This window comes from Leopardus geoffroyi, chromosome D1 (genome assembly GCF_018350155.1).
Source record: "Leopardus geoffroyi isolate Oge1 chromosome D1, O.geoffroyi_Oge1_pat1.0, whole genome shotgun sequence".
Classification (NCBI taxonomy): domain Eukaryota; kingdom Metazoa; phylum Chordata; class Mammalia; order Carnivora; family Felidae; genus Leopardus; species Leopardus geoffroyi.
This window is the reverse complement of record NC_059329.1, coordinates 13932122-13952646: the sequence shown is the minus strand read 5'-3', so window position 1 is coordinate 13952646 and position 20525 is coordinate 13932122. Positions and strand designations below refer to the sequence as shown.

General features: G+C 51.6%; 1 long non-coding RNA gene across 1 annotated transcript in view; it reads left to right on the top strand.

Annotated features, from left to right (window-relative positions):
- LOC123600696 overlaps positions 1–20525 on the top strand; it is a 313135-nt gene that overhangs the window by 157257 nt on the left and 135353 nt on the right. The window contains exons 5-6 of the long non-coding RNA XR_006713750.1: positions 4452–4554; positions 6206–6301. This is a non-coding gene — a long non-coding RNA (uncharacterized LOC123600696). The remainder of the gene's footprint in view (positions 1–4451; positions 4555–6205; positions 6302–20525) is intronic.

The window sequence follows — 20525 nt, the reverse complement described above, 5'->3', positions numbered from 1 at the left end:
TATAGCCATCGGTATCCCCCCTCCCCCACTGTCTTAATGTGGTTTTAAAATAAGTCAGCCTCTTTCTAGTTCTCGCTTTCCACTGTCATTTATTTCAGTTTTTATCTCCACAACAAAAATTCCTTCCGACTTTTTTTTCCCCCTCTCTCCCTGTAATGCTCTTCACTTTCAAATGCTAATAATCTCCAGCTGTAAAAGGCTTAGAAGTGGCTCTAGATTGTTTGATCTTTGGCCTGTGATCTGCTTTCATCTCTCTGCTTTCAAATGTTACTTTAGATTTACTTTAACCTATTAACATGCTTGGTATTCACAGACACGCACTCTCCAAACCAGCTTCCCAGCACCCCCACCCCATCATAACTAGAGGAGGAAAGTGAACCTGTAGGCTCTGGGGAGGCACGTTTGGCCACGGTGGCAGGAGGCCTGGAAGGCAGGAAAGGCAGAGAGGAGCCGGCAGGGGAAGGCTGGACGGAGGGGAGGCCATATGGAAGGAGAGGGAAGGGAAGAGGGGCAGGGGACCAAGAAGGCCTAAAAGGAAAGGAAGGAAGAAGACAGCGAAGCCAGAGAGCGGGACAGGGACAGGAGGACAAGTCCCCAGCACAGAGCAGGCTGCCTCCCTGCTGGTTAGATGGCTATCTAACTCTCTGGCGGTATGGGTAGTGGGGGGACTGAATTAGTGCTTGAGATTTCTCGCACCCACTGTTGTGCTGGAATGTCTGCGTGTTCGTTTCCACAGGAAACGCGAGGCATGAATATGGATGAAACTCCTCACTGAGACCACAAGGGTACGGCTCAATTATTTGCCATATAAAGTAGCACACGAGGACTCTTTGCGCTTGATCATCTCCTCTGTGTAGGGCTGTGCGCGCGCGCCCGTGTGTGCTGGGGGTGCACGCAGGCGGTTCAGGGAGGCACCGGATCATCCAGGCCCTCACGGCGGTCCTAGCTGCAGCTGGGTGCCTGGAGGGGCACTGCGGAGAGAGACCTCACTGGCCCACGTGCCCCGCCCCCAACACAGGCCCGCATGTAGTGAGGGCTGTGACTCCACAGCCTCTGAAAGGACCAAAGGACAGAAGTCAGAGGAGGATTGGGCATACCAGACTTTCTGGAAAACCCAAAGGGCGGGAGCCTGAGGGCCCAGCTCTTCTGGGGCTGCTCCCTTGTCTGGGGAGAAAGCCTGAGCCACCCCCACTCTGTGGGAAGGCAGGAAGGAGAGAGAGGCTGTCTGAAGCTGGGCTGAGAGGGACACCAAGGGAGGCCAGGGTCCCCTGGACAGTCTAGCCACAGAGGAGAAGCGGCCAAAGCTGCTGAGGCCAGAGGAGTGCAAGGAACCCTCACTTGACAGCAGAGAGTCTAGCGTTCAAGGGGCACCTGGGTGGCTCATTGGGTTACATAGGACTTTGGCTCAGGTCATGATCTCAGAGTTGGTGAGTTCGAGCCCCACATCTGGCTCTGTGCTGACAGCTTAGAGCCTGGAACCTGCTTCGGATTTTGTGTCTCCCTCTCTCTCTGCCCTTCCTCCACTCATGCCCTCTCTCTCTCAAAAATAAATAAACATTAAAAAAAAAGTGGGAGGGGGGCTGGGTGGCTCAGTCAGTTAAGCGTCTGACTTAGGCTCAGGTCATGATCTCTCAGTTCATGGGTTCGAGCCCCACGTCGGGCTCTGTGCTGACAGCTCGGAGCCTGGAGCCTGCTTCAGACTCTGTGTCTCCCTCTCTCTCTCTGCCCCTCCCCTGCTCATATTCTGTCTCTCTGTCTCTCAAAAATAATAAATAAACTTTGAAAAATAGTCTGGAGTTCAAGTCATGGGCCAGTGACTTAGCCCCTCGGTTTCTCCATCTATGAAATGGACTAACAATGTTTTTACTGCAAAAGGTAGCTGTGGTGGTACAATAATCCCATAAAGGACTATATTTATATTTCACTGAGCGCTCATTATGCAGCAGGTACTATTCTAAGTGTGTTATTAATATTAACTCACTTAATCCCCATTAATCCTCATCTAATACACATTTAACCCTATCAGGTGGATACTATGATCAGCCTCATTTTGCAAATAAGACACAGAGGGTTTAAGGCAATTTGCACAAGGTCACACAGATAGGGCTAGCATGTTTATTTTAGGTGAATCAGGCTCCTGGATCACACGTATGCATCTCTTACCTCCCTGAATCCTGCAACATCCCTCTGGGTTGGTATCAGGGCACCGGCTTTACATAGACCCTGGCAGTACAGCCTAGGTTCTCTCCTACCCAGGCCCACACTCCTCATCACGCTCTGTTGTGAAGATGCTTTTCAACTGCAAAGCGCTGAAAAATGTCAGTTATTATTATCCACAAATGTTGGGGGGGTCTCTGCCAAGGGGAAGACTCATGTTCGGGAGTTGGAGGTCTAGGGTGCTAAGGAAGAGGCGGGGTTCCTATGGGGTGTCCCCTCTCCCAGACCTTCTCTAAGGCGAAGCAGAACCCTTCTGCTATTGCCAGTCAATTGCTTCTGGTCCTGAACAAAGAGGAAAGGGAGGGCAGCAGTTACCCCTGCTCTGTAACTCAACAGAATCAGCACAGAGAGGGAGGGGGAACCAGGGACACCCCCCCCCCTTAGATCAGGGCACCACCTGGAATGAGCCAAATTCACAGCTGCCATGCCCCAGCTTCCCCCGGTGGAGGTGGTAACCAGGGCAGGGTTTACTGGCTGAGCCCACCTGTGGGCGCTTGTGGGAACTTTCAAGCTCCCCACCCATCATAGCAAAAGGGAAATGGACCCAATCCGAATACTGTCACATGCCAGGCATCACGTGAATTATTTCCACACCTGTCAGTGTATTCAAACTCCACACCAGCCCTGTGAGTGAGGCATCCACCCGCATCATCATTTTGCAGGTGCCGAGAGTCTAAGTGACTGAAACATGGTCACACGGCCTCTTCTCTTTCCAGCCCACTGCCTCCCGCAGGGCTCAGCGGATGTAGATGGATGACAAAAATCCAGTAGTGAACGAGAAGGGAGCTTCGGCCTAGATACCAGTGCTCCCACAGTCCCACGTAGGTCTTGTTTCACCAGGCACCGGACATGCCTGGGGCAGGGCCTGGATCTGCTTGTGACCCGGTAGGACCCAAGCGTAAAGTACTTCTTCTCGTCGCTCTCTTTGGGCTCTGTCTCCTCCCGGCAGCTTGCCTGGTCCAGGGGTGGTGAGCCCTGCGTGTCAGTTGCCCACGTGATGAGACGCCACTCAGCTCTTTCGCGTATTGACTGTGTGCCCCCAGATAAGTAACTTGGCCTCTCTGAGCCAGAGTTTCATCATTTGCCTAAATAGTGAAACAGTGGGGGGGGGTCCTAATGAACCAGGGCCCCAGAGGCGCGTGGCCCTGGGGCCTCTGTGTCTTCTGCACGGTCTGTGGGGTTCTCCCTTGGGAGGGTTCCATCCGACCGACTCCCTACCTGTAGGGCTGGTGACGAAGGGGGTAAGAACATTTGTATTGTCCACTTCTCTGTCTCCAGCAAAGCTCAGTTGCTCTGCCACCCGCCCCACAGGGCAGGCTGTCTTGCACAAGAGAGGCTATTTTCAGAGGCGCCTGCCGGGGGTATCATGAACACTGGAAAACCCAGCTTTGGCTACGAGGCCTCCCCCCTGAGAGCCAGTTGACAGCTCTTTGGTTCAGGAGGAATCCTTCTAGGTTGCTGTGGGAGTGGGGGTGACGTCGGGGGTTGATTAGGATGCTTGTTGGAGCAACTCCTTTGCCTCCTCTGGTACCAGCCTCACCAGGAGGCCGGGATCTGGGAGGGGCGGGGGGTACCGAGGAGAATCCCCCTTCCTTCACACCCACCCACCAGCCCAGAGTCACTGGAAAGAGCAAATGCAAATGGATCCAAAGCACAATACCCAGAATACACTGCCTCGCGTCCTAGGGGCTCGCTCTGAGTTAAAGCTGGGCTCCTCCTGGGGGCTGACATTTTCCCTGGTTCAAACAACATCTGTGGCTCGCTGAGCTTGGTGAAAGGTGAAGGAACCAGCCTCTGCCACTGCAGACTCCAGGGAATCAGAAAAACCAGCTTTGTAGGTCCCTCCCACCTGGAGGGGCTCCTGGGCCCACGCCTGCACTCGCACGCCCATACACACACACACACACACATACACACACACGCAACCCCACAAGCGCACACTCGTGGTAACCCTCACAGCCACTCAAAAGCCCACACGTGTGCATTCCCACATGCATGCAGACTCACATGTGTGCCCTTTCATAAACACTCACGCCCACCCAAACCCACACACACATGTACACACACACATCTGTCCACAAACAACGTGCAGACTTCTATGAACCAGAGGAGAGGGCCCGCCCCCACCCCATCCACACCCCACACCCCAAGATCGGACAGGGGCAGACCCAGGAGAGGCTGCTGAGGGTTTGACATAAATGCATTCTGAAAAGAAGGACTGGCTTCCCCTCCAGGCTCCAGGCCAAATCTCCAAATGAAATCAGGCCGGGGAGAAATGAACAACCGAGATGCACAAAACAATGTGAAGAAGAAACGAATAATAATATAAAAAAAAAGGTGAGAGTTATTTTTCAGCTCACTGGCTTTCTGAAAAGTAATATAAAGTTGAGCAGCATCTTCTTGGAATCGACCTTTCTGAGCCGAGACCCAGGCCACACGCACATCTCTTTCCTCTCTTTCTATTACCCGAAATTTGTATGGTTTCATCTCCTCTGATTTTCTTTCCCTTTGTGCGCCTGTGCAAACCCCTTGTGTCAGGGGCTTGTTCCTAACCCTGCAGCCCTGCCATGCCAGAATGTGTCTCCCGGGCCCCCTGCAGGGCTGAGAATTGAGAGCCTCCTCTACAGCTCCCCCACCAAAGTTGAGGCCTTGCCCCCCACCCAGCTCTGTCCTCCTCCCTGCCCAGAAGAGGCTGCAGCCTTCCCCCTCCCCACCTCCCCCACAATGGCCTCCTGGGTTTCTTTGTTCCAGAGACAATTCTCTTGCCCACTGTTCTTTGAAGCAGAGCTGGAAAGGGAAGGGTGGATGGACCCAGGGGTGCAGGCTCCCGGTGCAGGGAGGGCCGGACGATGCTTGGTGAGCGCACGAGAGAGCAGGTGAATCCTAAGAAGATTCTGTCTTCTTCAGGGCATGGTGGGAAAAAAAAGTGTCCATTCTATTTTTTTTGTTTTAATTTTTTTTTTAACACTTATTTAGTTTTTGAGACAGAGAGAGAGCATGAACAGGGGAGGGTCAGAGAAAGAGGGAGACACAGAATCTGAAACAGACTCCAGGCTCTGAGCTGTCAGCACAGAGCCCGACGCAGGGCTCGAACCCACAGACCGCGAGATCATGACCTGAGCTGAAGTCAGACGCTTAACCGACTGAGCCACCCAGGCGCCCAAAAGTGTCCATTCTAAAATGTTCAGGGGAAAAGGATACGGAAGGGGAGATCCAGAAATTTCCTAACAATTATGACATTCCCTGTAGTTGCAGTCAATTCTCCACTAGAAATGATGCTGGAAGAACCTACCTAACGGTGGCCCCTTTTCCTGCCGTCTCTGCCACCTCCCATCCCCAGACACACATACTCATGTACCTGCATATGTAGACAGACACACAGACTCGCATGCACGAACACCTCAGACACATCCATACAGATGCACACACACACACACACACACACACACACACACACACAGAGCCGTGAAGCAAACATCCATATGCACTCCTCAAATGCACATGCATGTACACCCTCAAACACATCCACATAGATACACACACATGCACTCCTTACACACACTTGCACAGACGGGTACATGCACTTTCATCTGCATGGTTACCTTTTAGAGCTGAGCTGGTGCCTTTTCCAGTGAACTGTGTGTCTACTCTCAACTTTCTGCCTCAAGGAGGTGGGGGACCTCATGGCTTTTGCAATAAAACATCAAATGTGGGGAGAAAGTGCCTGGTGGCATCTTTGCTACAAAGGTGAGTCAGGGGTGTCTGGCTAACCCCCGACTCGGGGTGGAATGGCTTCAGGAGGACCAGTCACACACCTGTCCTTGGTCCACCCAGCAAGATAAGAACACTGATGGATGCGTTTGAGGTGGGGAAATGAGGGCATGGGGATGTGGGGAAGGTAATTGAAGTTTTTCTCTGGAAGAGACTAAGAGGTCTAGTGTAGCTAATTCCGACGTGTATCGCCTGATGTGTTCTTGTCCTCACTCAGCCGGTGGTTGAAGCCCAAGATGAGCCGTGGGAGGGGCTCAGGACATGACACGTGTCAGGGGTGGACTGCTGTGTGCCAACAGTGGTGATGATTGACGTGAGTAAATCCTTGGCTTTTTGCCTAAGTGCTTCCTCCTTTGTTATGTCATTTCTATCATCATGCTCACCTTGTCATGTAACTGGAACGGGTATTAGTATGCTTGTCTTATAGATGAGGAGTCTGGGGCTCAGGGAAGGTGAGCAGCTTGCCAGGTGAATGAGTCAGGCTGAGCTAATCGCTGTCACAAACAGCCCCAAAATCTCAGTGGGTTAGTTCCGTAAAAGTTTTGCAGATATGCCCCTCCTCAATGAGAACTGGAAAGGATGCCCCGCTTGATGCAATGTTTCTGAGACCCAGGCTCCTTCTTGGGGCTCTGCTATTCTTGGAGTGTCTTGACTTGGCAGGTGCATGGAAAAATCAAGTGAGGGGTCTATGCGCAATGCTTTTTATGGGTGGGGCCTGGGAGTGGCGGCGTCACCTCTGTTCATGTTCCATGGGCTAGAACATAGTCACCTGCTACATCTACAGCAGGGAGGCTAGGGAGTGTCATGAAGCTGTGGGTCCGGCAAGAAAAGGAGAATGAGGGTGCCAGTGAGTCCTGCCACGCCCAGACTCACACAGCCCACAGCAGTGAAATCAGTCCTCAGACCTAGGTTCTGATCCTGGTACTGTGCTTTTCTCTTCCAGCGCTTTACTTTGAAGTAGTAAGCTTTTTCAGTGGAGCCATGTTCCTGGTCTTTTTCTAGGTCTGGAAGTCCTTACGTCGATAAGAATCCAATGATAACGACAACAGTATCTCCCTGTTATATGCACATCTCATTTCTTGTCCCCACCACCCCATAAGTTACATAGGATACCCTACCTTCTACTTGAGGACAGTGCAGCTCAGGGAGATCAAGTAGCTTCTTTGAGGTTGCGGGAAGGTGACAGTGTGAGTCTAAGCCTTTCTGGCTCCCGTCTGCTGTCTTTCTCCCATGCTGCTATGGCTCCCGCTGGACATGAGATTGGGGTGTGAGTAGGTGGAGAGCCAGCCTTCTTAATCCCGTAGGGCAGACGTCCCTGACGATACTTAAGTAGGATGCAAATGCAGTGGGCAAAGTTCTCGCCGCCTTCTGCGCTGGAAAGCATCTGGAGAAATATGAGGGCCTAGGCCATTGTAGCTTAGTTTACTTGGCAGCCATGCACCTGGAGATATTAGCAGGGCTGGGAACCAACTTCCAGTTGTATGATCTTGAGCAAAGCTGGGTTGGGAGTCAAGAGGTATTCATGTGGAAACCCAGCCATAGTTAACTGTGCAACTGTGGGCCTCTGAATGGAGGCCCGTGTGGTTCAGTACCGCACCCTCCCCTCCTGCAAATTGGAGATGGTAGTTACCACCCTCGTTCCAGACCCTGCTCTGCTGCATAGCCTCCTAATTGGTTTCACCAAGGCCACACCATTTGTCTTTCATCCCTTCCTGCACATGCCACAAAGTAACCTTCTTAACCACACACCCCTGTCATAGTGCCTCTCTTCTGCACAACGACGTTCATGACTGCCATGACGTCCAAGCTCCTCAGTTAGCCCGTCATGTTGCTTTATACTCTGCCCCTACATTACCCATCTAGATGGATCCCCCTTGACTCCCCTAAATGTATCAAATGTTATTCTTGCCATACTTTCTTCTTCCTCCCTCGGACGCCCCGCTGCCGGGGTGCCCTCATTGCTAGCCTACCTGTTGCTACTTCTAAGATACCGCTCTGGATCACTCAGCACAACCTCCATCATTGTGATAGTACCCTCATGCCGTGCTTCCCTCCGAGACACCCTTGGTGCCGTGGTCTTCTGAGAATGTTTCTTATCTTTTTCCCCAGCTGTGAGCTTCACCAGGGTGAGAGTTAAGTCTTGTACAATTTGTACCTTTGGATATAACAGCCCTCAGACAATAGTTTACGCATGAAAAAATAATCAGGAGATAGCCAAGACTTTCAGTGATATGCAAATGAAAGATATGGCTTAGGAGCCATCGTTAAAGTCAGTTTGACTGTTTCCTGCCAGCTGGGGGTTGTCAGGCAGTTTCCACGTCTTGAAGGGCTGCTAACCTCCTGGGTTTATCTGCAAGGCTGCATGGGTGGGACCTCCAAGCAGAGACCTGTGGCAATTTGAGCTGTGTATTCTCTGCCCACTGGGGGCTTATAAGCCCAGACCCCCAACAGGCTCACCTGTCGGGAAGTAAGCTAGGCAGGTGCATTTGGGGAGCTCCTCAAATTGAGCTCTGTTGGCTCTCTGCCCGCACTCCGCCCCTCCACACCAGGCCAAATTGTAGGCTGGAGCCAGTGGAGAAAGTAATGGATTGGAACCAGGATGCTCAGGTTAAGTGGGCCGCTTTGTGGAACTCATCCATAATCCTGCTGGAGCCCAGAGAACAATACGTTAATTAGAGCCGACAGCACTGCTCCCACCAGCCATCCATCCTGCCTGTGTCTGCAGGGCCTTCCCCATGGACACGCCGGCCCACTCCCTTCTCTGAAAGAGATTTATTCATTATCAATGTTTGTCTGTGAGAGGGACCCGGTGGGGAGGGAACAGGATTCCAAAGGGGACGGGATATGAAAGAGCTGCTGGCAGCTGACGAATGGGTGTGTCTGGGGGCTGGAGATGGGTGTTCCCAATTAGGAGGACGAGGCGAGCCCACTGGATTGGACAGGGGAAGAGGTAAGTCAAATGGAATTAGAAGAAATTCAGTAAACATGTCCAACAAGTGGTCCTTGTGGGAGTTTTAGCTTTGGACCTAGCTCGCTTTAAGCCACAGACGATGGGCGGGGGTGGGGGGGGCGGGTAGAAGACAGAAAACAGATGAAGTCCCTTTATCTATAGTCTACCCTAGTGCTCCTTTGCAGAAGCACTCAAAAAGTGCTTGTTGGGTGAATAAATGTCTTTCATGGCAGCCAGAGGGACTTAGGTCGGACATCATAAGGAACTCTTTGCCAGGGAGCAGGAACTAGGGATGAGAGACCAAAAATGGGTTCTGGGATTCCTACCCAGCAAGAATCTTTTGAAAGAAAGGCAGACATATTTCATTTGTCCTGGATCCCATTATCTGCGTATCATGTGGAATTTTGGAGGAAATGGGAGAGGACCAGGTCTCCTCAAGAAAGCGGGACAGCCTAGGGAGGTAGGGAGTCAACAGGTCAGAGACGGCAAGGGACTAGCGGGCCTGTGACCCACTGACCAAAGCTCCAAAGGGAATGAGAGGGGTGAGCAGTGGGCTGCAATGTCCTCACGAACTGATCTCACAAAGGGATATGAAGGACTCTAGCCCCCTCTCAGTAGCCTCTGCTGCCAGGCAGAGAAAAGGGGAAGTGTGAAAGTGAGGGCCAGAGTCCCACCACCAGTGCATGCCAGCATCTCGCTGCTCTATGTGTGAGCCCCGGGGCCAGCCTCATCCCATCCCCCGGGGTCCTGTTTGACATGCAGAATCTTGGGCAGCACCCCAGAACTACCGGATCCAGATCTGCATTTTAACGAGATCCTCCTGTGACTTTTGTGCACACCAAAGTTGGGGAAGCAAGTCACAGGATCATGTGCCTAGCTCTTAGTGGACCAGATGGTGTTTTGGGGAGAGAACGGTGTGAGTAGTTTGGAAGTTCTTGCCATAACTGTCTATTGACTGGCTGGGTGACTTGGGGCAAATCACTTGGGCCCTCTGGGCATTAGTTTATTCATGTCTAATCTGAAAGGACTGCGCCAGATCTGTGTTTCTTAAACTCTGTCAACCATCAGAATCCCCTCAAATGAAAGACAGATTCTTGGGTGCCACTGGCAGCGTTTATGTAGAGCCTGAGATTTTCTGATTAGTTCCAGATCATGCTAATCACTGCTGGTGGGGGGAGCACACTTTGAGAAGTGCCTGACCAGATGATGTCTAAGGTTCCTTCTGATTCGGAAGCTCTGTGGGGTTTTATTCCCCAGTTTACGACTCTTCCTTCCCCCACGGCACCAACCTGTTGCTCTCTGTCTCTGGCTCCCCTTCCTGTGTCGGTGCCATTTTTCCAGCACACTCAGGACTTGAGGAAGCCAGATCTTACAAAATGCATGGAAGTCAATACAGGCAAAGTATTAGCCACAAAGATTTAAGAAGAGTCCTATGAAACACAGCAATAAAACCTGGAAATAACTATCCATTTCCTACAACAAAATGTCTCATTTCCGAGTCCATAAACGCTCCCCCTCCAGATCCCCGGACCCATCTGTTTTGTAAGCATGTGTAATTATTAGCACCATAAAGTCACTTTCTATACCTAATCTAATTATAGGGAGCCAAAGTAATATCAGGTAGAGGAGGGGGAGGGAAGAGATGCTCTCACTGCAAACTCAGACTATTTCTTTAAAGAGAGAGAAGTAGTCACATGAGAGTGTAATGATTCTTTATGGTGATATTATACTTCCTATGGAGGCTTTGGGGACAGCTTTGCAAATAAGACTGAGCTGGCTCATCTCAAAGTAAAGAGCAGTTTCCTGCCATGTACGGAGGATTTAGGCCCTACTGGGAGCTAGGAATTAGGATCACCGTGCTTCGTCTGCTCCCAGCCTTCAGATCCTCCGTAGATCTCAAGGACATGGCCTTCCATTCTAGGCACTTCCAAAACCGGTTTACCCTTTCCTTCCTTTTGCACTTCCTCTGGCAGGAAAAAAAAAATTACAAAGCTACTCTGAGATGGGAGCTAACTAGGAACTTGTGGTTCAGAGTGAAGCCTCGACTACTGTTTCCTGTTCTCCCAAAGTGCCCTGGGGAAGCTATCTAGTCACCGGCTAACTGAATGAGTGAGTGAGTCACCGGATGAAGTGGTGAATGAATGGGTAAGGTACAGATGATGACAGGACTGTTCTTAAAGATGAAGGAGAACATATTCCTTCTCTTCATATGTCTTATTTGTGATGGGGTGCGGGACAGAATAAGGACCAACGAGGCATTACCGGCAGGCTGATTTTGCTTTACTTTATGATAAGCAAAATAGCATTCTGAGCATGTGAGCCCTTCAGATGGACCTGCCCTCTTTGGTTAGTGGTGAGTTCTCCATCACTGGAGATTTTCAGACAAGGCACATTTGCCATGAATCTTGTCTAGGGCGTTGGCGTGTTAGGTAGGAAGAGAGGTAGTGGGTAATGAGGAGAATGTTTATTGAGCACTTACTATGTGCTTGACTCTTTAGTTGTATAATCTCATTTAATCCATTCACCAAACCCATGGGGTTTACTCTGATCCCTGTTTTAAAAAGAGAGAAGGCAAGCTCAGAGCATCGTGGAACTAGTCCACGCAACCCAGCTAGTCAGTGGGGAACTGGGATCCAGACCAGGTCTGTCTGCTCCAGACTTCATCTGCCTTCTGCGGTGACTTGGAAATACTGTCCTATAGGCTTAAAATTCTTCAGTGCACTTTTCTGGAGCTGCACTTGACACGCTTGGCTTTCGAAAACACAGGCTGCTGCCGCTGCTGGCGGTGATGTTGGTCTATCTTCTGGATCCATCTTTGAAAATTCAAAGAGGAGATGTTGTGGGAAACAGCTCTCTTGGTTTGTTAAGCTGCCCTGACGTCTCTCCTCATCTGCAGATTTGTCTGTCTGTGAGGATCCCAAATAGACGTGATGGTTTAGGGGTTTCACTCCATGGCCTGGAAACCCATGCACGCGGTAGCCCCTTGCTTCCCCTCTTCACCCAGGGCAACGGCTCCTCTCTCCGGCTCTCACACTGACCCCGTTCAGGGCTGAATGGAGGAGTGTTTTGGCCGGGCAGGGGCAGATAGCTGGGGCTGCAGACCACGACACGGTTGCTAATTTCTTGTGCTGGGCAAATCCCAAAGGTGCTGGTGGTGCAGTCTGGAGAAGACTGAAAGATGGGCTGATGTGTGCTTTCCGAAGCGTCTCGGCAGCCTCTGGAGGCAGCTTTGCATGTGTGTGTGTGTGTGTGTGTGTGTGTGTGTGTGTGTGTGTGACTCTCGTCTCTGTCCCTTGTTCTCATGCCAGCCTTTTCTGGATGCCCACCAGATTCCTTCCTGTCTATGTGCCTCCGTGCCCCGCTTCTCATTTCTCTTTGAAACCACGTGGCAGGACCCCTTTCCCAGTTGCAGGGGGAGCAGCTGATCAAGGGGGATAGGACGCAACTTGTCATTTGGTACCAGGCCACCACCTTTCCTCTCTGAAGTCTACCCCCTTCTCTTTGCCCCTGCTTGCCTTTGCCTCCATTTCCTTCCAATCCAGCTTCATATCATGCTGGGGGAGGCCCGAGCTCGAGAAGGGCACCAGCCAGGCCCCTGGGAGGGCATCTGCTTCTGCTGATAAGTAGCCCTGTCTTTTTCCTACCCATTCGGTGGGGCGGAGATGCCCTCCTACACAAGCCATGGAATTAAAGCAGCAAAGTGGGCTTTGGCAACTGGCCTTCTGCTGGTACCAGACCTGCTCTCGTCTCCATGGATTTTTCTCTCTCAGAGAGTAAAATTTGCCCGATTACAAATGATTTCTTCTTGCAAAGCACAAGAGGGTCTTGTGTGGAGCCCACCCCCTGAACGAGATGGAAAATTGGAAATCCAAGGGCCCAGAGCCTTAGGTCTGAGAATCGATTCCCAACCCCTGCCCTGTAGGCTGGGTGGGGGGTTTCAGAGCAGAGGGCTGCACAGAGTGCAAACCCGACCCTACCCAAGTCAGAGCCATGTCTCAACCTGTCTAGCCCATGTATGAGCATGCTAGGGCCTCTGTGAAAATGTACCACAGACTGGGGGGCTGTAAACAGCAGAAATGTGTCATTTTTCAGGTCTGGAGGCTTGAAGTCCAAGACCAAGGTGTTGGGAGGCTTACTTCCTTCTGATGGCTGTGAGGGCAGGATCCGTTCGGGCCTCTTTCCTCGGCTTGCAGGTGGCTGTTTTGTGCCTGTATCTTTTCACACTGTCTTCCCTCTCAGTGTCTCTCTGTGTCCAAATTTCTCCTTTTCATTAGGATGCTAGTTGTACTAGTCCACTCGGGCTACCATAACAAAATACCCCAAGATGACATGGTTTAAACAAGAGAAACGGCTCTGAACAACAGAAACCAGTGGAAAATTTTCTTACAGTTGTGGAGGCAGGAGAGTTCAAGATGAAGGTCTGGCAGGGCTCAGTTTCTGGTGAGAGCTCTCTTGCTGGCTTGCAGACAGCTTCCTTCTGGCTGTATCCTCGTGCGACAGAGGGGAAGGCTCTGGGGTCTCTTCCTCTTCATAAAAGGACACGAGCCTTGTCAAACTAGGGCCCCACCCTTACGAGCTCATTTAACCTTTATCATCTCCCTGTCTCCAAATCCAGTCACGTTAGGGGGTGTGGCATAAACATGAATTTTGGGGGGGAGGGGACACAATTCAGTCAGTAGCGGCAGGCAGGTTGTTGCGTTAGGGTCTACCCTAATGATCTCACTTGATTGTCTCTGTAAAGACCTTATAGCCGAGTAAGATCCCATTCTGAGGTCTGGGGAGACCTCACTTCAACAGGTGAATTCACTTCAATAGGTGAATTTCCGGAAATGCAAGTCAACCAGTAAGACTCCAGTCCCACCCAGCTCCACCAGCCCCACACTCCCCTCACCACCACCCCAGAATCCATTACAAAGAGACCGATGGCTCTTCAATCATGTTTCCTTTCCTTGGCACAGTCTGCTTGGTTTTCTGAAGGCAAGGGATGGGAATAGTACCCCCCCCACACACTGCAGCTCCCTTTTCTGAGGGGGCCCCCAGGGCACCCCAGGCTCTGCCATGCACCCCCACTTTATGAGTTGTCAGCCCTACTCACAGCTGCCATTTTCCAAGTCATCAGCTTGTTCATTGGGGCCCAGGCCACCCCAACTGACTTGTCTCTATTCCAGAAGGGAAGGAACCACAGCATTCAGGTGGCCGTTTGAGGTGTCCTTGGAGACATCCAGGCCCGCGCCAACCAGAGAGCACGAGGGGGTGCCTCTGAAGAGGATTTGGGGATCGGGTGTGTGGGGAGAGTCAGGCAAGAGGGAGAGAGGAGAAGAGAGAGACTGGGAATTAGTCAAATTCCCCCTCATTCCAAGCTTGCCATCACACAGCCATGGAGAAAGCCTTTTCACCACACTTTTTCCTCATAATAGGATTATTCCGAAAACATTTCAAGCGAGAGAATTGCTGTTTTCTTTTAAATCTTTATTTAAAGGACACAAAGATCAGAATTTTCTTTTCCACATTGAGTAGCCCTTATATCTTTATCATTCTCCTGTAATTTCCTCCTGGAGATACAGAAGGCAGGCCCTCGCTATTATCAGGAGGCCCTCGAGCCATGCTGTGCTTCTAAGTTCTAGAGCGGGGTGTGGGGTCAGGGTGTTGGGACTCCTCTTTGAGGAATCCCACAAAGTCGCATCCTGGCCCCCACGCCTGGGGCATCCCCCCACTGGCCGCAGGGCTTGTCCACCTCCCTCCTCACACCTCCACACATCCATCGCTCAGCATCACAGGGCGTTGGCCTCGGCACGGGGGTGGGAGTCAGACGAACACGTGATCCAAGTGGACAGGGAGGTGGGAGCATGAAGGCTTATGGAGGAGGTAGATTGCACGTGGCTCCCTTTATTCTGCTTGCACCTACCCTGGTCAGCATCTGGGGAGAAGGATGCCTGCTTGCTGTGCTCCCCGTCTCTGCCTTAAAACAAGACTCTGACAGACAGAAGGGTCTTTGGACAGAGCAGAACTCATCTCCCTCCTGGACGTGTGGATACTGGCCAGGGCCCTGCTTTCATACATCCTGGGGAGGGGAGCACTGTTCCCCATCCCTGAGCTGGGGGGCAGCTCAGGATGTTGGAACATCTTCTCCAGTTTGGGTAGGATCCTTTCCAGAGAAAGAAACCCAGTAGGATGTGTGTGTGTGTGTGTGTGTGTGTGTGTGTGTGTGTGTGTGTGTGTATTTCCATTTATATGTATGTATTTATATATTTCCATATGTGTGTGTATATATATATTTTTTCACATATATATGGAAAGAGATTTTTATTAAAAGGAATTGGCTCATGTGCTTATAGAGGCTAACAAGTCTCAAAACCTACAGAGTGAGTGGGCAAGCTGGAGAGCTGCTGGTGTCGTCCCAGTCTGAAGGCTGGCAGGCTCAAGACCTAAGAAATTTTGCTGTTGTGGGTTGAATCCAAAGGCAGGAAAAAACCAATGTCCCATTTCAAATGCAATCAAGCAGGAGAAATTCTCTCTTACTCATGGAAGGGTCGGCCTTTTTGCTATAGTTAGGCCTTCACCTGACTGGATGTGGCACAGCCAACACTGGGGAGGGGTCTGCTGTATTCAGTCTACCAATTCAAGTGTTAATCTCATCCAGAAACACCCTCACAAAACACTCAGATGAATATTTAGCCAAATGTCTTTGGCATCCAGTGGCCCCATCAGGTTAATACATAAAAGTAATCACCCCACTTCCTTTCTATCATTCCCCACTTAGTCTGATACATTTCTGAAATACCAGGCTGCTCTGGCCAGAGAGGGCGATACTGAATGGCCTGTACTTGGTTCTGTCTTAGAGAAAATGACTGGCTATCAGGATAAGGAAGCCCATGTCCCTGCTTCTCTCTGCCATGTCCCTCTCTGCTTCTGGGTGAATCACAGGCAGGGGTAGCTGGGCCAATAGGAATCATATCCTGGGATTGATCTTTGAAGAGAAAAAGAAAGCACATTTCCATCTCTGTTTCCCCCCTACTCGTGGCCTCACAGAGGAAGGAAAAGGGAGCTGCCGACTTAAATGCCAAAGGCTCTCCCTGCATCACATCCTCGAAGCTGCACAAAGACTCAGCAAGGGCAAATCTCCTCTCTGCTGTAACCACAAGGAAACATGCATGGAGTTTACATCACCGGCTCAGAGTCTTACAACTGCCAACTGCTGGAACCAGGATTTGAATCCAGCTTAGGTATACTCTGAAACTTCCTCTTCCTGCTCATCTTGGGAAGCTGCATGTCTGTGCAGGCTCTGGAAACTGTATTGCCTCAGGGTGGAGGGGCCACCGTCAGGTTTAACAGCATTCTCACAGCAGTGATGTTGTTCTGCCCAGGTGCCCAGGCAGTAAACCTGTCAGCCAGCCAAGGGAGTCACTGAGGGTTTGATGTCGCCGTCCTATGTCATCTACGGTCAAGAGTAAATGAGGAACCTGGAGAAGATGACCGCTAAGGGTCGTGTTCTCAGGTTCTGGGGTCCTCGGGATGAAAGCTTTTCAACCGCCCTGGAGGATCCCCAGGGCAGGCAGCCTGGAGGCTCCTTCATCTTGGTGGCACTGAGGAAGGGAGTATGTGGAGGAACAAGTGGCCAGAAGCCCAGAGCACCTCTTGGTCTATGGTCCCTCGCCACGGTCTGCACACGGGCCTTGCTGGGGGAGGAGGTGTGGGCAGGAGCCTTTGAAAAGGGCACAGCGTGAGTGGAGCCCAGCTTCCTGTTTGTCTGGGACCCTGCCAGCCATGTTCTGTGGTGACTCAGAAGAAGAGAGCAAACAAGGGGATTTTCAGATGGTCTTTGCATGCTTTCTCCTTTGTTTTCCCTTGGAGGGAGAGGCAGCCACTATGGGTCCTCTAAATCTCGGCCTGGAGGAGCCAGGCGCAGGAAGTGGGGCGGGGGGGATGGCTTATGTGAGATGAGAAGCCGAAGCCGCGCTAAGCCGAGCTGGGGCCAGTTGATATGCACCCTGCTCGGGGAAACTCCGGCTTCTCCACAGAGAATGTGGGCTGACCTTTCTGGGTCCCCTTGCTTCTCTTCCACTGGACTCTTTAACAAAAACTGTCACTAATCTGGAGATCTTGGGGCTGGAGGGGCCTGCAGTGAATCGCCCGGATGCTCTGTAAACACCTGCAGAGAAGGGACCTCTGCACCCTGCCAGGACAGCCCGTCTTGTCTTGTGCAGCTAGTGCCTGCAACTCTGTCTGCTCGTAGCTTCGGCTCCCCATCCGGGGGCTCCTGAGCCCTGGCGTTTGCCCCTGCTTGTTTCGTGGCACTGCTATGCGTAGGCTGTCCTCTGACCCCACGAGTGCGTTGCGCTCCCCTGGGAATGTGGCCTGTGCTCTGAAATTACTTCCTGTGGTAGCTGTTGCATCTCCTCAGCTGGACCGTAAGCTGTCTTCAGCAGGGACCAGATCGTCCCTATATTGTATATCCCACATACTCACTACTGGAGGGCTGAGCATATGGCAAGCGTTTAATCACTGCATGGTGGAAAGAAGGAAGGAACAGAGGGAGGAAGAGAGGGAGGGAGGGAGGGAATCGGGAAGGAGGGGAGGGAGAAAAAATAGAAAGATTTGTCCGCATCTTTTTTGTCCACTAGACAATGACTCTGCACTCTGGGGAGTGTCCCCTGTGACGATCATTGTCTCCCCTGTCTGGGAGATGCCCTGGTGTGGAGAACAGCTCTAGGCTCTGGCCTCGATACCCAGGTTGCAGCACTAGCCTCATATTGGGTTGTGTGGCCATCAAATCAGATCAAGGGCCCTCACCCTGTGTAAACTGAGTTCCCTTAGGCGTGAGAGGCAACGCTCATGTTTATGACACGGAGCATTGTGATTCCAACAATAACAATTTTGTTATTATCTGATTAGTTTCTACTGTGTGCTGACCAATGAAAATTGCTTGATATACACGGTCTGTGTACACAGCTCGTGAGGTGGCCAGTTTTACTGGAAGTTCAGAAAGCTTACGTGACTTGAAAAAGTAGGAGCTTCCCCCGGATCCCTAATGGCCTCCAGGCCCCAATTCTCTCTACTGTATCAAACTGCTTCCTGTGAAAAACAAATTAGGGTCCACGTGGGGAGGCGGCGGAGGGTGATGTTGGACTGAAAGAATGTAGGAGAGACTCCAAATCTTGTCATTGAATCACTTTCCCACCTAATAGGGTACGGCAAATACCCAGGCTCGTTCTTTTCCTGAGTTAGTACTTTCCTCGCCGAAGTGTGTCCTTTGCAGTCAGAGTGAGTCTGCCAGCCAGGCGCAACTTACTTTCCAAGGAGCCGGGGATGGCTGCATTAAAGACGTGGGTTTCCGGGAGCACTGTGTGTGTGTGTGTGTGTGTGTGTGTGTGTGTGGTGAGATCTAGAAATCAGGCGGAACCCCACAAAGAAGATGTGGCTCTGAGGCAGTGACCAGTGGATCATTCGGCAAACTTTACTGAGCACCGACATGTGCCAGGGGCTGTGCTAAACCCCGCAGGGTTGAGGAAACCACGCACCCGCTCTGATCTCCAGGAGCTAGCGGATTGGTGAGGAAGACAGGATTCAAGGTAGATGGAGGCCCCTTCTGCTTGTGGCCAGACAGGGGAGGGGAGGAGAGGGCAGGGAGGGCGGCGGGAGGGAGGGGGTGTCGGGGAGGGAGGCTGGACCCAGGAGACCGTGGGGGAGGGGGTGGCACACCTGGGTCCCCCTGGAATTCTCCACCCCACCAGCCGCCCTCGGGCCTGGTTCTCAGTTTAAGTCAAATAACTTTGGTCTCCAGTTGCCTCCTGCCTGCCACGTTCCAACTCAATCATTCTTTGAAATTTGGAGCTGTAGCTAAAGTGCCTTTGCCCTGTAACAGGATTTTCACAGTCTCCACAGCAGCGGCTAGCGTGGCTCCTCACCTGCTGTTGTAATCTGCACCGCTAAGCCCACGGCTCCAGGCGGAAAGCTTAACTCGCCTTGCCCATTGGAGCTCACTCTTCCTGGCATCAGAGCCTCATTTCAGGAAGGGGAGCTAATCCGCTCCCCCCGCCCCGACTCGGCACACAGAGACATTTCAAAGAAAGCAAACGAAAGAGGGAGTGCAGCCCCTCCTCCGAAGGGGCAGTGAGAAGCCGGTGCTCTGCACCTGAAGAGCAACAGGAAAGGTGCCGGGCGTCTCTTCTCCTGAAGGGGGTGGGCACCAGAGCCGAAGCCGCTGATTTTCTGGGAGATTTTGTTTCCTGGACAGGCCCAGCCTCAGTGTCTACCTTGTGAACGGGAGTGAGTGGTATGCCTCTGCCCTTGTGCCTGTCAATACCTCGGACCTTTATCTAAAGTCATTAATCACTGCTGGTAATTTTTGCCCTCTACCTCCATCTTAACACTTTATACTCTTGAGGGCGAAAGCCCGGTGTCTGACACATAGTAGGAGTTCGGCGACTGCTTGCTCAGTGAATGAGTTCTAGCGCTTGAGCTCAGCTTCGTTCCAGGCGCTGTGAAGTAACGCACAGGAACACACGGGGAGCATGGGGAGCTGATCACATAGGCAATAAATGGAAAAGCAGATAGAAACAGGAAGAAGTTGGAAAGTCCTTGGAGGCAGGGGCCATGCATGCAGGCAAGCATTCATTCATTCAAGAGATATTTACCGAGCCTAACATATGCCAGGTCCTCTTCCTGGATGCTGAGAAAAGAGCAGTGGAACAAGTTACAGACAAACATTCTTGCCCCTGTTCTAGTGCAAGGTACCAGATCAAGACTGGACATCAAACAGATTTTGACTTTTAACCTAAGAAATAACTTCCTGACAACTAGAATTGCCCAATGATAGAAGGTACTGCTGTGTGGTAAGATCCCTGTCTCTAAAAAAGCTTGAGCAGAGGCTATGTGGGCACACACGGGTGGTGTAGAGAGGGCACAGCAGATCCTGCGCATCCTTGCCCGTGTCCTCTTTTTCCTATCTCTTCAGTGCACGCTGGCTGAGTTCCAGCTGCCAGCACCTGCATTTCCTTACCTGAGAGCTTTCTCTGGTCGCAGAACCTATTTTGTTGCTCACTGGGCAAGCAGGAAGTTGCCCCCTCATTGCCTACTACCCAACAAGGCCTGGGCACCAGAGGCCCAGGGTTAGCATGATTAAGCCGTATGTCCTGGCAGGGGAGGAGGGAGAGAGACACAGGTTGTTCAGTAGGTGTTGAAGGGGTTCAGAACGAGTTTCTTCAAAATGTGCCACTTTGGCAGGCGGGTCATTTTGAGCTGGAGGCGATCAAGGCCCAAAAGACTCAGAAAGAGCTTTCTACCTCCCCCTTAACCGCCTCTAAGAATTTAGATGGAAGGTGTGGTGCAGGAAGAGAGCCATCGGCAGAGACAATTACAAAGACTCAGGGCCAGGTAGGGTGAACTGAGGGGGAGCTGGGGCCTGTTTGTGCAAAGTCTTCTTGTGTTCCATTGTCTCTGCTCCAGTGAGCAGCTTTTGTTTATCAAACATTTGTTCTTCCCATATTCCTATGAATTGTCTCCCCCCCCCCCCTTGAAGTCTAAACCCCTACCCCCTCTCACTAGCTCAGGATGCCATATAAGCTTCAGTTGCCTGGCTTTGAAGCTG